The following is a 13,498-nucleotide window of genomic DNA, read 5'->3' as shown; positions in this document are numbered from 1 at the left end:
CGAAAATATAAAAAAGGCTAATAATTTATTAAATATAAGAAGTGAAAAAAATAGAGTAAAAAGGATTATGATTTGAAAGGTTTTTGAATGGAGCAAACTTCACTGTACGTATTGTGCTCTTTTGACATGCATGAGTATTTTCTCCAAAGCGAAGTCACGTTTTAAAAAGCACAAAAGTGGCCACGGTCACATTTTCGTTCTCCTTGAACTCTGTCTTGCTCATAAACACGCATATAAAACATGTAGCGAGGTGTCTATTCTCCGTGTGCAGAAAGCGGAACGTTTCAAGGTGACACCCATTTCTTTCTCCCAAGCACTCGAGATGACACCAAGCTGAACAAAAAACAAAGAAAAGAACATGAATCGTCCTCTTTGTTTTCCCGTGCCTCACCAGCAGGTGGCACTGCGCTCCAAGCAGAAGCGCACTGATTGTTCCGACAACTGCTGTGATGTCAAATCGAGTCGCCGTCTGACTTTCGATAAAATGTTCAATACAAAATGACGTTTGGAAGACTCTCTGAAATGTTTTTTTTGGGGGGGGGGGTAATTAAGTCTTCCAGACTGTCACTGAAGCTAGCCATCTAGCTAGCCTGCTAGCCAGCCAGCCGGATGGATGGATGGATGGATAAATAGATAGATAGATAGATAGATAGATAGATAGATAGATAGATAGATAGATAGATAGATAGAAGGTGAAGAGGATAATGAAGGGGAAAATCAGGAAGAGGGGGAGGAAGATAAAGTGCAGGAAAAGGAGATGGAAGCGACATCTTCATTCCCCTTCCTGTGACACTAAGTCCTCCTCCTACCTTGCGGCCTTCCAACCTTCCTTCATGCTTTGATCCCTCGCTCATCCTTCAGACTTTACGCTAAACGCACGCGTGCGGGCGCAGGCACTTTTGTGCCTTCCAGCGTCGTCTCGCTGCTCATTTGCGCGCATGGAAAAAAAATGGCCTTTCCTGACAAAAACACCCCTTTTCCCAAAGAATACTCACACACACGAACGTACACACCCCGGTGTGACTCAAAAAGCATCCGCGTAAGCAGGGCTGCTCCCATTTACCGACAAATTGACTCACTGATACTGATGAGTGCATGCAAAGAAAACATAAATCCATAAACACCACAAACAAGGACGCATCCCCGCACCCAGCACACACGCACACAAACGTACACACGTAATCACCCCTCCCAAGCCTCCAAAAGACTTCCAAAGTGACGAGGGCATGGAAATGACTGCAATCAGTCAGCAATTACGATGCATAAAGCGGGAGATTTTGGAGGCTAAAAGCTTCTTTATTCCTTTCAGTTGGCCACTTGAAGAGGAAGAGGAGGAAGAGGAGGAGGAGGAGGAGGAGGCAGGGCCATTAAAAAAAAAAAAAAAAGGTAATACAAGCCAGTAAAGATGATTTGAAGCTTTGTTGACGCTTCAACTTCGGACCAACACACAGAGGTTACATTTGTTTTCCTGGAAGAAAATGAAATCGAGGCACGGAAGAAGACAATGAATCCAAATCATGCAGACTACACCTTGAATTGGTCGCCAGTCAGTCAGTCGCATGGCACATATAGAGACAAACGACCATTCACACCACACGAAGCTGTAGCGTCAATGGACGCTACAGCTTCGCGTTTGCTTTCAAAACTTAGCTTGTAGCCGACGTGTGCACATTTTCAGCATGGCGTCTCTGATCCACTTTGATCCTCTCCTCTTTCATCTATAACTGCTTCAGAGAACAAAGTGTATGCAGAAAAGTGGTGAAGATTGCACGACTGTCTGTGTCCTATGTGGTGTGTTGTGTTATTTTTGTTATTTTGACTTCAAAATGGCGCCGCGTGAGTGGCTGCCTTTCCAGCAGCTCCTATATTTTGTTGTTCTACTTCTTCCTTTCATAACTTTGCTGCTGTGAATCTGGAATTTCTCCATTGCGAGACTAATAAAGGTTTATCTTATCTTATCTTATCTTATCACCAAGTGGGAACCGATCCCACGTTGCCCGCACACAAGCCAGCGACATCAATTCAAGCGAAAAGAAAAAAAAAATCCACAGAACACACGCTGCTCAAAGAAGAAGACAATCACACCAACAAAGAACAGAAGATTTAAACAAATTGAAACCAAAAAAAAAAAAATCCATGCACACGAAGAAGCAAAGAATGAATTACAAAGAACACAGTGGTGCGCCACATTCAAATCCAAAAGAAAGTAATTCAAAGGACAAAAGAATGCAAGACGCCCAAAGAAGGAGACAACACAATTACACCACAGAAGAAGACGACGCACTCAAAGCACATCGACGAAGTCAATAATTAACGCTGAGATGATGAATAATTTTGCGCCGAGTGGATGAAGACGTGACATTAGCGCAGCTCCGACAATTAGCTCCGGCGCACCTTCGCCTGGCTTTTGACTTGCGCTCTCGTCATTGGCTTCCGATTCGACGCGGCTCACGGAAGACGTGACATGTTCGCTTCCCGGGGACTTGACCCGCGATGGTCTCCGGAAAACACGAGGTTAAGCTACCATGACCGCCCACCGCCTGCTCCTCAGGCCCCCCTGCGCATCCTTTGACCTCACCCCGCATGAATTATTGATGTTGAGACCGCGTTCTGTCACCGAAAGGGAGGGAGTCTTGTGCGGTGGCAAGGCTTTCGACTCCCCGCAGATACCAAGATGACATAGCTGAACTCAGGAAAAAAAAAAAAAAAGTTTTTTTTTTTTACTCAGGCAGTTTGTCGGTCAGCGCACAATGCCAATTGATTTTGATAATAGGATTGCGATTAATGCTCATGATTATTTTTATTCATTTATTTTTTGCGATATCACCCAGCCGTTTTTCATTCCTCCCCCGTTCCCTTCGGTGTTTCGTCTTTCTCTGCATGAGGTGCGCACACTCAGAGCTGACAACGAGGCACTCTAAAGTCGGCACATTTTGACAAGTAAAACTTTCCTATTCTATTGGCGGACGATTTTGTTGAAACCAAGTATTATATTCCTCACTTGATTACACACACACACACACACGCATACACGCACACACACACACACACACACACACACACACACACACACACATGCACACAAAAAGCAGGCGAGTGTGACCTTTGTGTTTTAATCTGCCTACCAGTGCCCGTCATTTTGTGTTTGTCTCCCCTGTCCGTATGTCTCTGCCCATTTAACAGATTACACACATGCGCAGACACTCACGTGCACACACACACACACACACACACACACACACACTGAGTGTATAAAAAGACGAAGGTTGCTGGGTGCAGAGAAACGGCATTGCTCTGTAAATGATCCACAGCAAATGAGTTTACGTGAAAGACACAAAGCCCCCAAAGCATCCACCAACAAAGTGGGTCAAAGCTTGACAGGAAGGAGGAAAAAAGGGGGAGGAAGGGAGCAAAGGAGGAGACAAGGAAGTATGGAGGGTAGGAGGTAGAGCGCGAGCGAGTATAAGTATGACGGAGGTGGATAAGGCAAGGGAGCAGGAACCAAGGCAGTGAGGAAGGCAGCTCGTGGGATGTGAGATGGAGGAGCATCGCAGTGATTGAGGGAGTGAAGTCATGAAAGGCAGACAGCGTTAGAGCAGGAACGAGCAATGGAGTAAATGAGGGGGTAACGGAGGAAGTGAGTAGGCAAGGACATAAGTGAGCATGGATTTTGGCCTGTTTTACTGCCGCTTCTCCTTTCCTTTCTCCCATGTTGATGTAGTGAGTAAGGGAGCAAATGTGCGCGTTAGATAAGACTCCACGCAGTAAAGTGAAAACAATATGTGTGTATTCGGGTTGCACTTCCTGTTAGAGTAACACTTACTCGCTGGTGTGCTGATGGGATCGAAGCATATGTTAGCTGCCATCCGCTGCCTGGCCAACCATCACTCAGCCATTGACACGCACGCACGCGCTCACGCAAAACGCGCAGTGCTCTGAGCCCTCGCGGCCTCCCCGTCCTTGCAACCGTATTAGTCAGCCGTCCCACACACTGGCAAAGACGCACGCGCTTGTATGCACAAAGCAGCACGGGCCAAGCGACAACCAACTAAAAACCAAGCTAAAAATAGCACAAATCATAATATCATTCATACACACGCACGCACGCACAGTGTTGAGCCGGAGGGAAGGAGACGATGAGCCCAGTGGAGCAGCTCTCTGTGGGTGTGATCGAGTCAATAGAAGCCGGCCATGGGCGCTCTGTGTCATTGCAGATGGAAAATGAAAGTGATTCTTCTCATATCGGAACTTATTTCCTGTTGTGTATTTCGATCAGCCAGTCGGTCGGTCAAGTCAAATGAGTTGAGTCAAGCAAAGTCAGTTGAGTCAAGTCAAGTCGGTCAGTCGACTGCTACACCTTTTGTTCTACTGCTGTCACAAATTTGCATCACAAAAAAAGCCTCCCTCCGCCTCCCCAAATCAGAAATACTACCGTCCAGTCCGCACTTTGTTTTTGTCTGTCTTCATTTTTTGAATTAGTAAATCCCTGTCAGTCTACTCCAATGGCCGCTTTCCAAGAACCAGGAAGTAGCCAGCTAGCTAACAACTGGAGCGGCCGACTGCTAGTTTCTTGTAAATGACTTAAGTTAACTTATGTGAAGTTTTACGGCTAAATAACGACAGAGAGGCCTGCGAGCGCCAGTGTTGGTATCTCATTGTTGTCCCAGCCTGCTGTCAGCCTGACTCATGACCGCCATTAGCCGCCATTAAGCAGCGATAAGCACACTCGTCTTCTTTAAAGCTTTAAGGTGGAATCCTCGTTGAGGAAAAGTACAGTTAGCATCTGCGGGCCGCGGGGGGAGCATTATCTTCAAACAGAGGACGAGGAGGAGGAAGAAGAAGTGGAGGAGAGATTAGAAAGTGGCATCGAGAGACGAGGAGAAGAGAAGGCGTCGGCGAAAAAAGGAAAAATAATGGCAAAGAAACACAAAGTGAGGGTACGAGAGCGCAAAGGAGACACGGATTCCTTCCGCGGAGGCTCCTGGGTGCCGTGCTGTGTGCTGTGATGAGCGATTGCGTTTGGGAGGTTAACGGCTTGCGGGGTGGCTGCACAACACACGACACAAACATAAAAACGAGACAAGCGGGCAATAAAGGGCTGCGGCACCGAAACATTAGGAACAGCTCTGAGTCTATATATATTCCGGGAGCCCGTGTACCTAATGAAGTGTCCGCTTTAGCCGCACTCAAATGAAAATGCCAGCCTTATGAGGGTTGACGCGCGCGCGCACACGCACGGGGTGTCTCCCTTCCATACAAATTTCCCGCCTCATTTGCATAATAAAAGGCTGTTGTTTCAATTGGAGTTAATGTATGCTGATTTATCCTCCCGTCACCTTGCTGACAAAAGGCAACCCGGCAGGTTAAACGGACAGCGTGCGTATGCGTGCTTGCGTGCGCGTGAACGTGTGAGGATGGGGGTTGAGTGTTTTACAGCCTCGGGCTCAGAACTGTCAGCCTGTATAGGATATAATTAAAATTCTGCAAGTGCGAAATGTACAGAATGTACCTTTAACGGCACACGTCCATACACGACCGTACGTATGGGCACAAGCACACAATCGCACAGAGGCAAACAGACGGCTGTGCTCTAAGGAGCCTGTCAAAAGCGTCTTCACCTGTACCCTGACGCAACGTGACGACCCCCCCCCCCCCCCACACACACACGCGCGCGCGCACACACTGCAGTCGGCACAAATAGAAATAAAATATAGAGTGAAAAACAAGGAGTACAAGAACATTGTTGCAGGCAAAGTGGCAGGTTGTGGCGGGGGACACGCAAACAAGACTACACACGCACACACCAAGTGGGTGTTGCTTGGTAGGATGTGTGTGCATGAGTCTAACTTTCACACGTCCAAAAAAAAATAAATAGCGATAGGAGAAGTCAGAGAATGTTACTGCAAAAAAACAAAAAACAAAAACGTGACAATTTTAAGCCTCAGTGGAGGTGTGTTTGGAGGTTCAATTCGCATGTTAGCATCATCTTAGCTAGCTTCATTGTCTGTACGTTGCGCATACCTTCACACATGGGTTAATGGGTAACCTTTATCAGTCTATTTGTAAAATGCGCAGTTGTGGAGTGAGTTGTGGCAGCCATCTTTGGAGAGCATATTGACGCGCCATATTGGGGGGGACGGTTGTTTCGGCAGCCATTTTGGTCGAACCATAGATATGGCAGCCATATCTATGGAACGCACCATATATTAGCTTTCTATATTTCAGGAAAATAGTCAAGACGGAATGAATAAGGTGTTGAATTTTTTTTTTTAATATGATTTTCAGGTCCGCACTATTCAAAGCGTCAGGAGGAGGAGATGGAGAGGCTGAAGTGGAGGTGGGCGACGACGAGACGAGACAAGGCCCGCCGTAATTGCAGCTTTAGCGCAAACCGCGCTGGAAACCCTTGGCCTATAAAGTGGATAAATGCCTCGTGCCGCACGCTCGCTCATCTTTTTAAAAGGAGCGAGATGGCATCTTCGTCACGGCGTCCTGCGATGGCGGACCAAACCGGTCACCGGGTGGTTGATTGCATCATCGGCATTATGATCATTGTAATTGTCATTCAAGTCATCATCATGAACTTTCCCTTCCAGGCCGGTCTTGTCTTTGGGCCTGTTCATCCGCCAGGCACCTGCTTAAGGCCCCAACCGTTCTCACGCTCTATTTACACACACACGCATGCACATGTACAACCAGGCACACAGCCCTTCACACACGCATACCTGCGCACCCACATCCCCACTCACATGCACGCGGCAGGCCAGGAGACGACACGATGCGACTCGACGAGGCATAAAGAGACGAGCAGACGGACGTCAGAACGATCAAAGTCGGCGTGAACGTTTGCAAGCGCAACGCAGCGGACGAGGCGCAGACGATGCGCTCTCGTCTCTCTGCATGCGATTCCGCGTTGATATCCTTTGGCACGCGACGCTACAAGCGCACCCTGACACTGGCCGTATGCTGCATTCACAAGGCGACCTACGAGACTGACAATAAAAATGTGTTAAATAGATTGAAACATTTTAAAACTCTTTTTGAATTTTTCTTTCGCTATTTATTTCCCGTTTATCTATATTCAAACAGATTTGATGTTGAAACCATTTCACCGACGTTAGGCTCAATCAGCCGCCTGTGATGTCACATGCCATCCTGGTGGCTCCTCCCCCTCATTGTGTATATGCGTGCCTGGCGAATTTGCGCCCGCAGGCAATCATGCGGCACTTTGCCCTCATTGTGTCATTTTGCTCTTTCGTCCCGACGACGGCTGAGGAAAATTCCCGCCGCTTTGCTGCAAATTCCGATAAAACTGACAATGACGACGCCTTTAACATGTTTTCACTCTCTCTGCCCCCCTCTGGTGGACGTGGGCAGAACTGAAGGACTTAAATGATGAGAGTGCACGTTTGGCACGCACGGTGCCAGTTTGGCGTCATGCTTCTAGCATGTACACAATCCAGAAGCCATGTTACATCAACGACTGGATTCGGTTGTGAAACAGACAACCTTCATATGAGGGCCATCACGAGTATTAGCCGCCATGCTAGCCTAAAAAACGCGCACATTTGCCGGGGTTCACTCGACATGTTGAGGGTGTGGTAGCAGCCGTGTTTTTGGAATGCGCAGTGGCGGCCATGTTGGCGGAGTGAGTTTCCGACTTGGGAGCTCACAAACGAATCGCGCAATAGGCGAGTAAACACGGCCGTCGTTCGCATCGCAACCACAAAACTGGCACGTCATCCACATTGGGCAGGTGCTGCCGGTGTGTGCGCACACACGCGCGCAGACACACATAAAGAGCAACGCGTGTTGCCACGGAGATAAGCGCGAGCTCTGATTCGTACCTGAATCCCGCGAGTGTGCAGACTGAGATTACGGTTCCACTTTCAAACACACACACACACACACACACACAAAGGTCAAATTCGCACTGAAATAAAAATACAACTATCTATTCACAACACACAAACACACATATACACACACACACAGACACACACGCAAAAACATGCATACAGTAGCAGGGCAGAGTGACGACAATAACGCCGGGCAGTATGACTGTAATAATCTCCATGTCGCTCCAAGTGCAAGGCCCGGGCACGACGCCAATGACCAAGAGGCGACGAGATGGAGGTTGACACACACACACACAGACACACACACACATAGACAGACACGCACACAGGCAGACACACGCATATGTTGACGTTCGCACACAGACACACAAAGGTCAGTTGGTGCAACGCTTTGCTGACACAGTCAATGTTGTGCTGCTCAGCCGAGATGCGGGCGGGCTGTCCGGGCGTTCATTTCTAATGACCTACGCGGCGCCGGGCCAATCGGCGGCCCGTGGCGCCTTCGGTCATCACGCACATTTAAAAAAACAAAAACCAAACCAAAAAAAAAAAAAAAGATTATTATTATTATTATTTTTGCAATAACAACACAGAGCCACTTTTTTTTAAAACAATAGAAAAATCCCCAAAAAAGGCCAAATAGGAAAGTAGTCATTTTCATTTCTACAAGTGGCAAACTGATGACATACACAGCAGTGTGAGCCGCGGCGTATCGGCGGCGGATCGTACACGGCCCCGGCGGGAACATGGCGTTTCTGTGAAATGAATGGATCGATCTGGTGTGGGGCTAAAAGCTCAACGGGCGAGCGCCAACACTTCATATCTAGAGCTGCATGCTCTTGTTCAGTTTGGAGTTTTGTTCTTGTATAGTAGAAAAGTAGTACAATAAAGGAAATACAACGACGTGACGCAACAGAGAAAGGCTTTGGTAAGTTGAGTTGGGAAACTCATTTGGTGTCATGTTTTGGCTCTGTCTGCGTTTGTTTTAAATGCACCTGTTCAAGATGGATCAAGGACTACCAAACTGCCTAGTCCCTGTCGGATTATTGAGCTTGGTTGCTGTTCATGCTCAAAAGATATTTTCTCAATGTTTCATTGATGTTCATAGTTCCTCCTGTTCCCATAGGTATTCATTTTATAATTTTTTGGGGTTTGTTCGTTAACAGATTCTGAAATAAGTTTAGCATATTTGGACATTTAGCATATCATTTTTGTGTATTTTAAGATTTCCATTTTAAATTGTGGTCTTTCCTGTGGAATTTCCTTGTTCTTTGTTGCCAGCGATTTCCGTTCACACTTTGTCGGTCCTGCGTTTTTCTGGAAATAAATCTTGTTGTATCGTGATCGGTCCGAGTCTTCGTTTGTGGGATCCACGTCCCATCCGGTTTATTGCCGAACCTTGTCACTTGGTGAGGCGAAACACTGCTGTTCCTAACGTTTCGCACACCTAATTTCTCCAGCCCTGCCGCAATGCCTTCTGGGTAATAGCCTGATGCCTGTCATTCATCTCTCGGCTCCATTAGAGGAGACAAATAGCTGTTGCCTGCCTCCGTGTCCCTGTACGTGCGGGCGCGCGCGCGTGTGTGTGTGTGCGTGTGTGTGTTTTGAACAGCTCTTTCATGTTGTGCTCCTTTTTTGGTCCAATTTTGCTCACCTCTTTTCTGGCAAAGGCGCGCTCTCACACGCACACACACACGCACGAGCACACAGATCTATATCAGAGCGCAGTGTGTAGGGAGCTACTTTTCTTCTTGACAGAGGGCTAATGGGACTTTGTCTCATCAACACAATGAGCCACCTGTTGGTCACGGACCCACAAACATACACGCAGACACAAACAATCCACGTATATATATCATACCGTCACCCGGCTGACCTCAATACTGCACAGGCCGCACCTTATCACGACCTATCTTTGTCTGTTCCTTGGCACGTGCGTGCGTGACAGATCAGATCAGCAGAGCCAGAGTCCTCTGCATTTTTCGTCAGGATTAAATGGAACCGGCGTCTGCGTTGCGGTCGGTCGCGCACGTCGTCGCTGCAAATTCAACTTGCGAACGCGGACATCTCGCTTGTGTATTCTGCTCGGGTGTTGAACGGCCGTGTTGGTTTAAACGGGACTTTTAGTCGCGCTTGTCTGCAGCGTCGAGGTTAAAAAAGACATTTGATTTTTTAAAATGGGTAGTGAAGGACCGGTGGGCCTTGGTGCTCACAAGAATCACATCAGTGACTTTAAGACAACCGTTTAGCGCAAGGTGATAACTGGGAGAGAGGATTTGGCAGACATTATTTGACCTTTATTCTATGTGAAGACCTGAGGGTTGCATTATTTCTGCAAGCTAAAAAGGGTTCTTGTTCTGGAAGTGATTGCTTATTTATTTATTTTGTATGTTGGCACTACTGTGTCGAATATTTCGAGCATGTCTCAACGCTTTCGTGCTCCAATAATGATAAACTGTAACGTGATGACTTTATTAGCTGTCCACTGTAGTGACCACTGTCCCTGAAAGGGTTATTTAAAAATAAATAAATATATATTTTTAAATATATATATATATATATATATATATAATAAAAATCAATAGGATTGGTTGATTTGGCATGCACGCACACACAGATTCAAATCCAATCAATTCTTCAGCCCTACCCGAAAACGAATTTGCAACTTTGAGCCCTTAAAATCAATCAGATTTTTGTTTTTGTCCGTCAGACGCTGACCGCACGATGCCCCCGTGCGGATGTGACGCCGCGCGAGTCTTGAGGCGCGCCTCATTAAAAAGTCATTCCCACCTCAAGCGAAATAAAAAAAGATGATGAAACGGTGAACTCCTGACCCTGCTTTGTCCCGTTTTGATGCAAATGAGGGAGCGAAGGAGGTGAGCGGGGCTCGTTTGCCGCGGCGCAAAGTTCAACAGCTCCTTTTATCACCTGTCAAGTTGGCTGTGACCTCCCGAGTCCGTCCTGTCCATCATAGCCGACCGACTCTCCTGACCCTTCTACACCAGAAGCTCTCGTTTTTCCGACTGTTCTGTGAAAATATTATCCATCTGTACTCAACTGCATGTGAGAATGTTTCTCGAATACAGAGGTCACTGAGAGCAGATCCAGCGAAATTCATACACTTTCAGCCATTTTTAAAAATGGGTTTTTAAAGCCACATAGGCCCGAATTAAAAATTGCACCACGATGTGCCGAGCAGCACTGAGAACGACGTTCGTTGATTGAATTTACTCCATTTTATTTCATCAAGCGGTTGCGCTTAATAAAATCATCCGGATTCGTCTGATAACCATTTCGGACGAGACAGAGAGGCAGGTAGCAAAGGGTGGTGCGGCGAGGGGATCGTAAGGGATGTCAACTGTGTGATTGTGGCCGACTGACAGCGCAGGTGGAGAGGCTGCTGAGCAGCGGCAACCTGACGTCCTGACGACTGACAGCTCTCTTTAGCGTCAACTCAGCCAGCCCGCCCGGAGCGACTGACTCCAGTGACGGCAAACGCCGCCTCTCTGCTGCCCCCCGTAGGACTTTCCGATCAGCATCCACAGACGTATTATTTATATTTTGGATTATTTATCACTCGGGGAGGCCCGCCGGTGAAGTGGTTAGCGCATCGACCTCACAGTGCCTGCGTGGGTTTTCTCCGGGTACTCCGGTTTCCTCCCGCATTCCAAAAACATGCATGGCAGGCTGATTGAACACTCCAAATTGCCCCTAGGTGTGAGTGTGAGCGCGCATGGTTGTTCGTCTCTGTGTGACCTGCGATTGGCTGGCAACGGTTCAGGGTGTCCCCTGCCTACTACCCGAAGACGACTGGGATCGGCACTAGCACGCCCTGCGACCCGTGTGAGGGTAAAACGGATAAGAAAATGAATGGATGGATGGATTATTTATCACTGGTTTGGATTTCGGGCTTTGGCTGCATCTTGTGGCAGAGACTCTCCCTAACAACCCAGACAACTGTGTCAAACGAAAACTTCGACATCCTCCCTTGGACCATTTATTGGACTATTTTCCTCTTTAGAGGGGATTTGTTTTTGAATTTGTGAATATTGACCTGTAAGTCATCACATTACTTGGATGTTTAGTTTCGCACATGGTGGGTGGGCGGGCACTCCAGACGCCAAACTATTAGTATACAAGACGATTTTCCATAATGTGTTTAACTTATGAAAAACTGTTCAATATGTCTTCTTAAAGTCTTCCACTAGTTTAGTTTGTCTGCGTGTATGAATTATAAATGCGCCGCTTTAAAAACGGCGATAATCACGACTCGTCCGTGCGGCCGACTCCCTTGCGCTTTCTGCCTATGAGCTAAAAAAGTAGGCCAGAATAAAAAGAAGACGTGAAGGTTCTTGTGGCTCATCTTCACGCGCTTTCTCCTCTTTCCCCATCTCGTTTTTCCACTCCAGACACAACTGCGAGGCGGCGAGGAGCAGCAGCGGCTTTCGGCGCTGCTCCATTTGGCAGCGACCATGGCGACGCCGACTGCATTTATTAATTGAAAAGTTTTTCAATTATCCCTAACTGCTCACTTTTACAGCGCGCGAGAGAGGGTGGAAAAAAATGGCTGAAGGCTTTTCTCCCTTTTAGGCCCGTCTAATTGGTGGCAACTGACAGGAATGGCTGAAGAAAAACTGGCTGGTGTCAACTCCACAAAAAGATTTTTTTGAGCTTTTGTTATGTGGACTAGGCCCCCCCACCCCCTTCAAAATTACTTTCCCACTACGAAGCTACACTGCGCTGCTGCCGCTTGCGCATTCAGTGGCGTTGGGAAGCTTCAAAGTCAGATTGATGAGGATTGCGCTTGTCACGGCGTCTCAAGAGCGCGGCGTGAAAGGTGAGCTGACAGCAGTTTAGTGAGGGAGAGCCAATAAACGCAACGGGCATGTCAAGTTAGGAGCCCAAAAAAAAGATGGCTTTCTTTTTAAACATCCCCTGCAAAGTAAATGTGTTTTTAAAAGAAGACAACTTGCCTTTTGTTCAGCATGTAGACGCTACAAAGATGCCTCGTTGGGTTCCGTCGTACTTCAAACGAACTGTCAACGGTTCGTTGATGTTGTTTACTTTGGGGTTATAAGGCAAAATCTCTCATGGACAATAGCGTTTGCTGGTTGAGAAAAACCAGCGCCAGCGCACGCTTCTTCCCTGATGCACTTTTACGATCCTGGGGTTGGAGGTGCTGGAGAGTGACGTCTCTCATCTAATGGTGAACGTTGCTATTCCGATTTAAGATTGCTCAGCTATAGTCGCTGTCTTTGTTTCCAAAAATTTATTGAGGGACACTCCGAGTTTTGGGCCCTGATTTGGAATAACACAACGTCCGGTTTATTCCTACAGCAAAGCTGAATTAAGTACAAGTTGTGTACACACACACACACACACACACACACAAACACATGCACACGCACACACACGCACACACACACACACACACAATCGCCTTATTTAAAGCTGTGCCCTGAAAATACAGATGTAAACAAGTTTGCGCAAAACATTCGCTTCGTTGTCACAAATATCACACACACACGCACGCACACACATAAAGACACACACTATCTGCAAGGCATTCAAAAGTAAGCTGGTCTAATCCTACCATGAGGAGCAGAGGAATAACTTTCACTTTTTCCACTAAAACTTTG

At 47.2% G+C, this 13,498-nt stretch overlaps 1 protein-coding gene across 1 annotated transcript in view; it reads right to left on the bottom strand.

Moving 5' to 3' along the window:
* pvrl2l (PVR cell adhesion molecule related 2 like) overlaps positions 1–13,498 on the bottom strand; it is a 101,041-nt gene that overhangs the window by 4,987 nt on the left and 82,556 nt on the right. The gene's annotated exons all lie outside the window — the stretch shown is intronic.

Source organism: Hippocampus guttulatus, chromosome 18 (assembly GCF_054856545.1).
Source record: "Hippocampus guttulatus isolate MCC_2025c chromosome 18, RoL_Hgut_1.0, whole genome shotgun sequence".
NCBI classification, from domain to species: domain Eukaryota; kingdom Metazoa; phylum Chordata; class Actinopteri; order Syngnathiformes; family Syngnathidae; genus Hippocampus; species Hippocampus guttulatus.
Note: the sequence above shows the minus strand (reverse complement) of the source record. Positions and strands in the feature narration are given on the sequence as shown.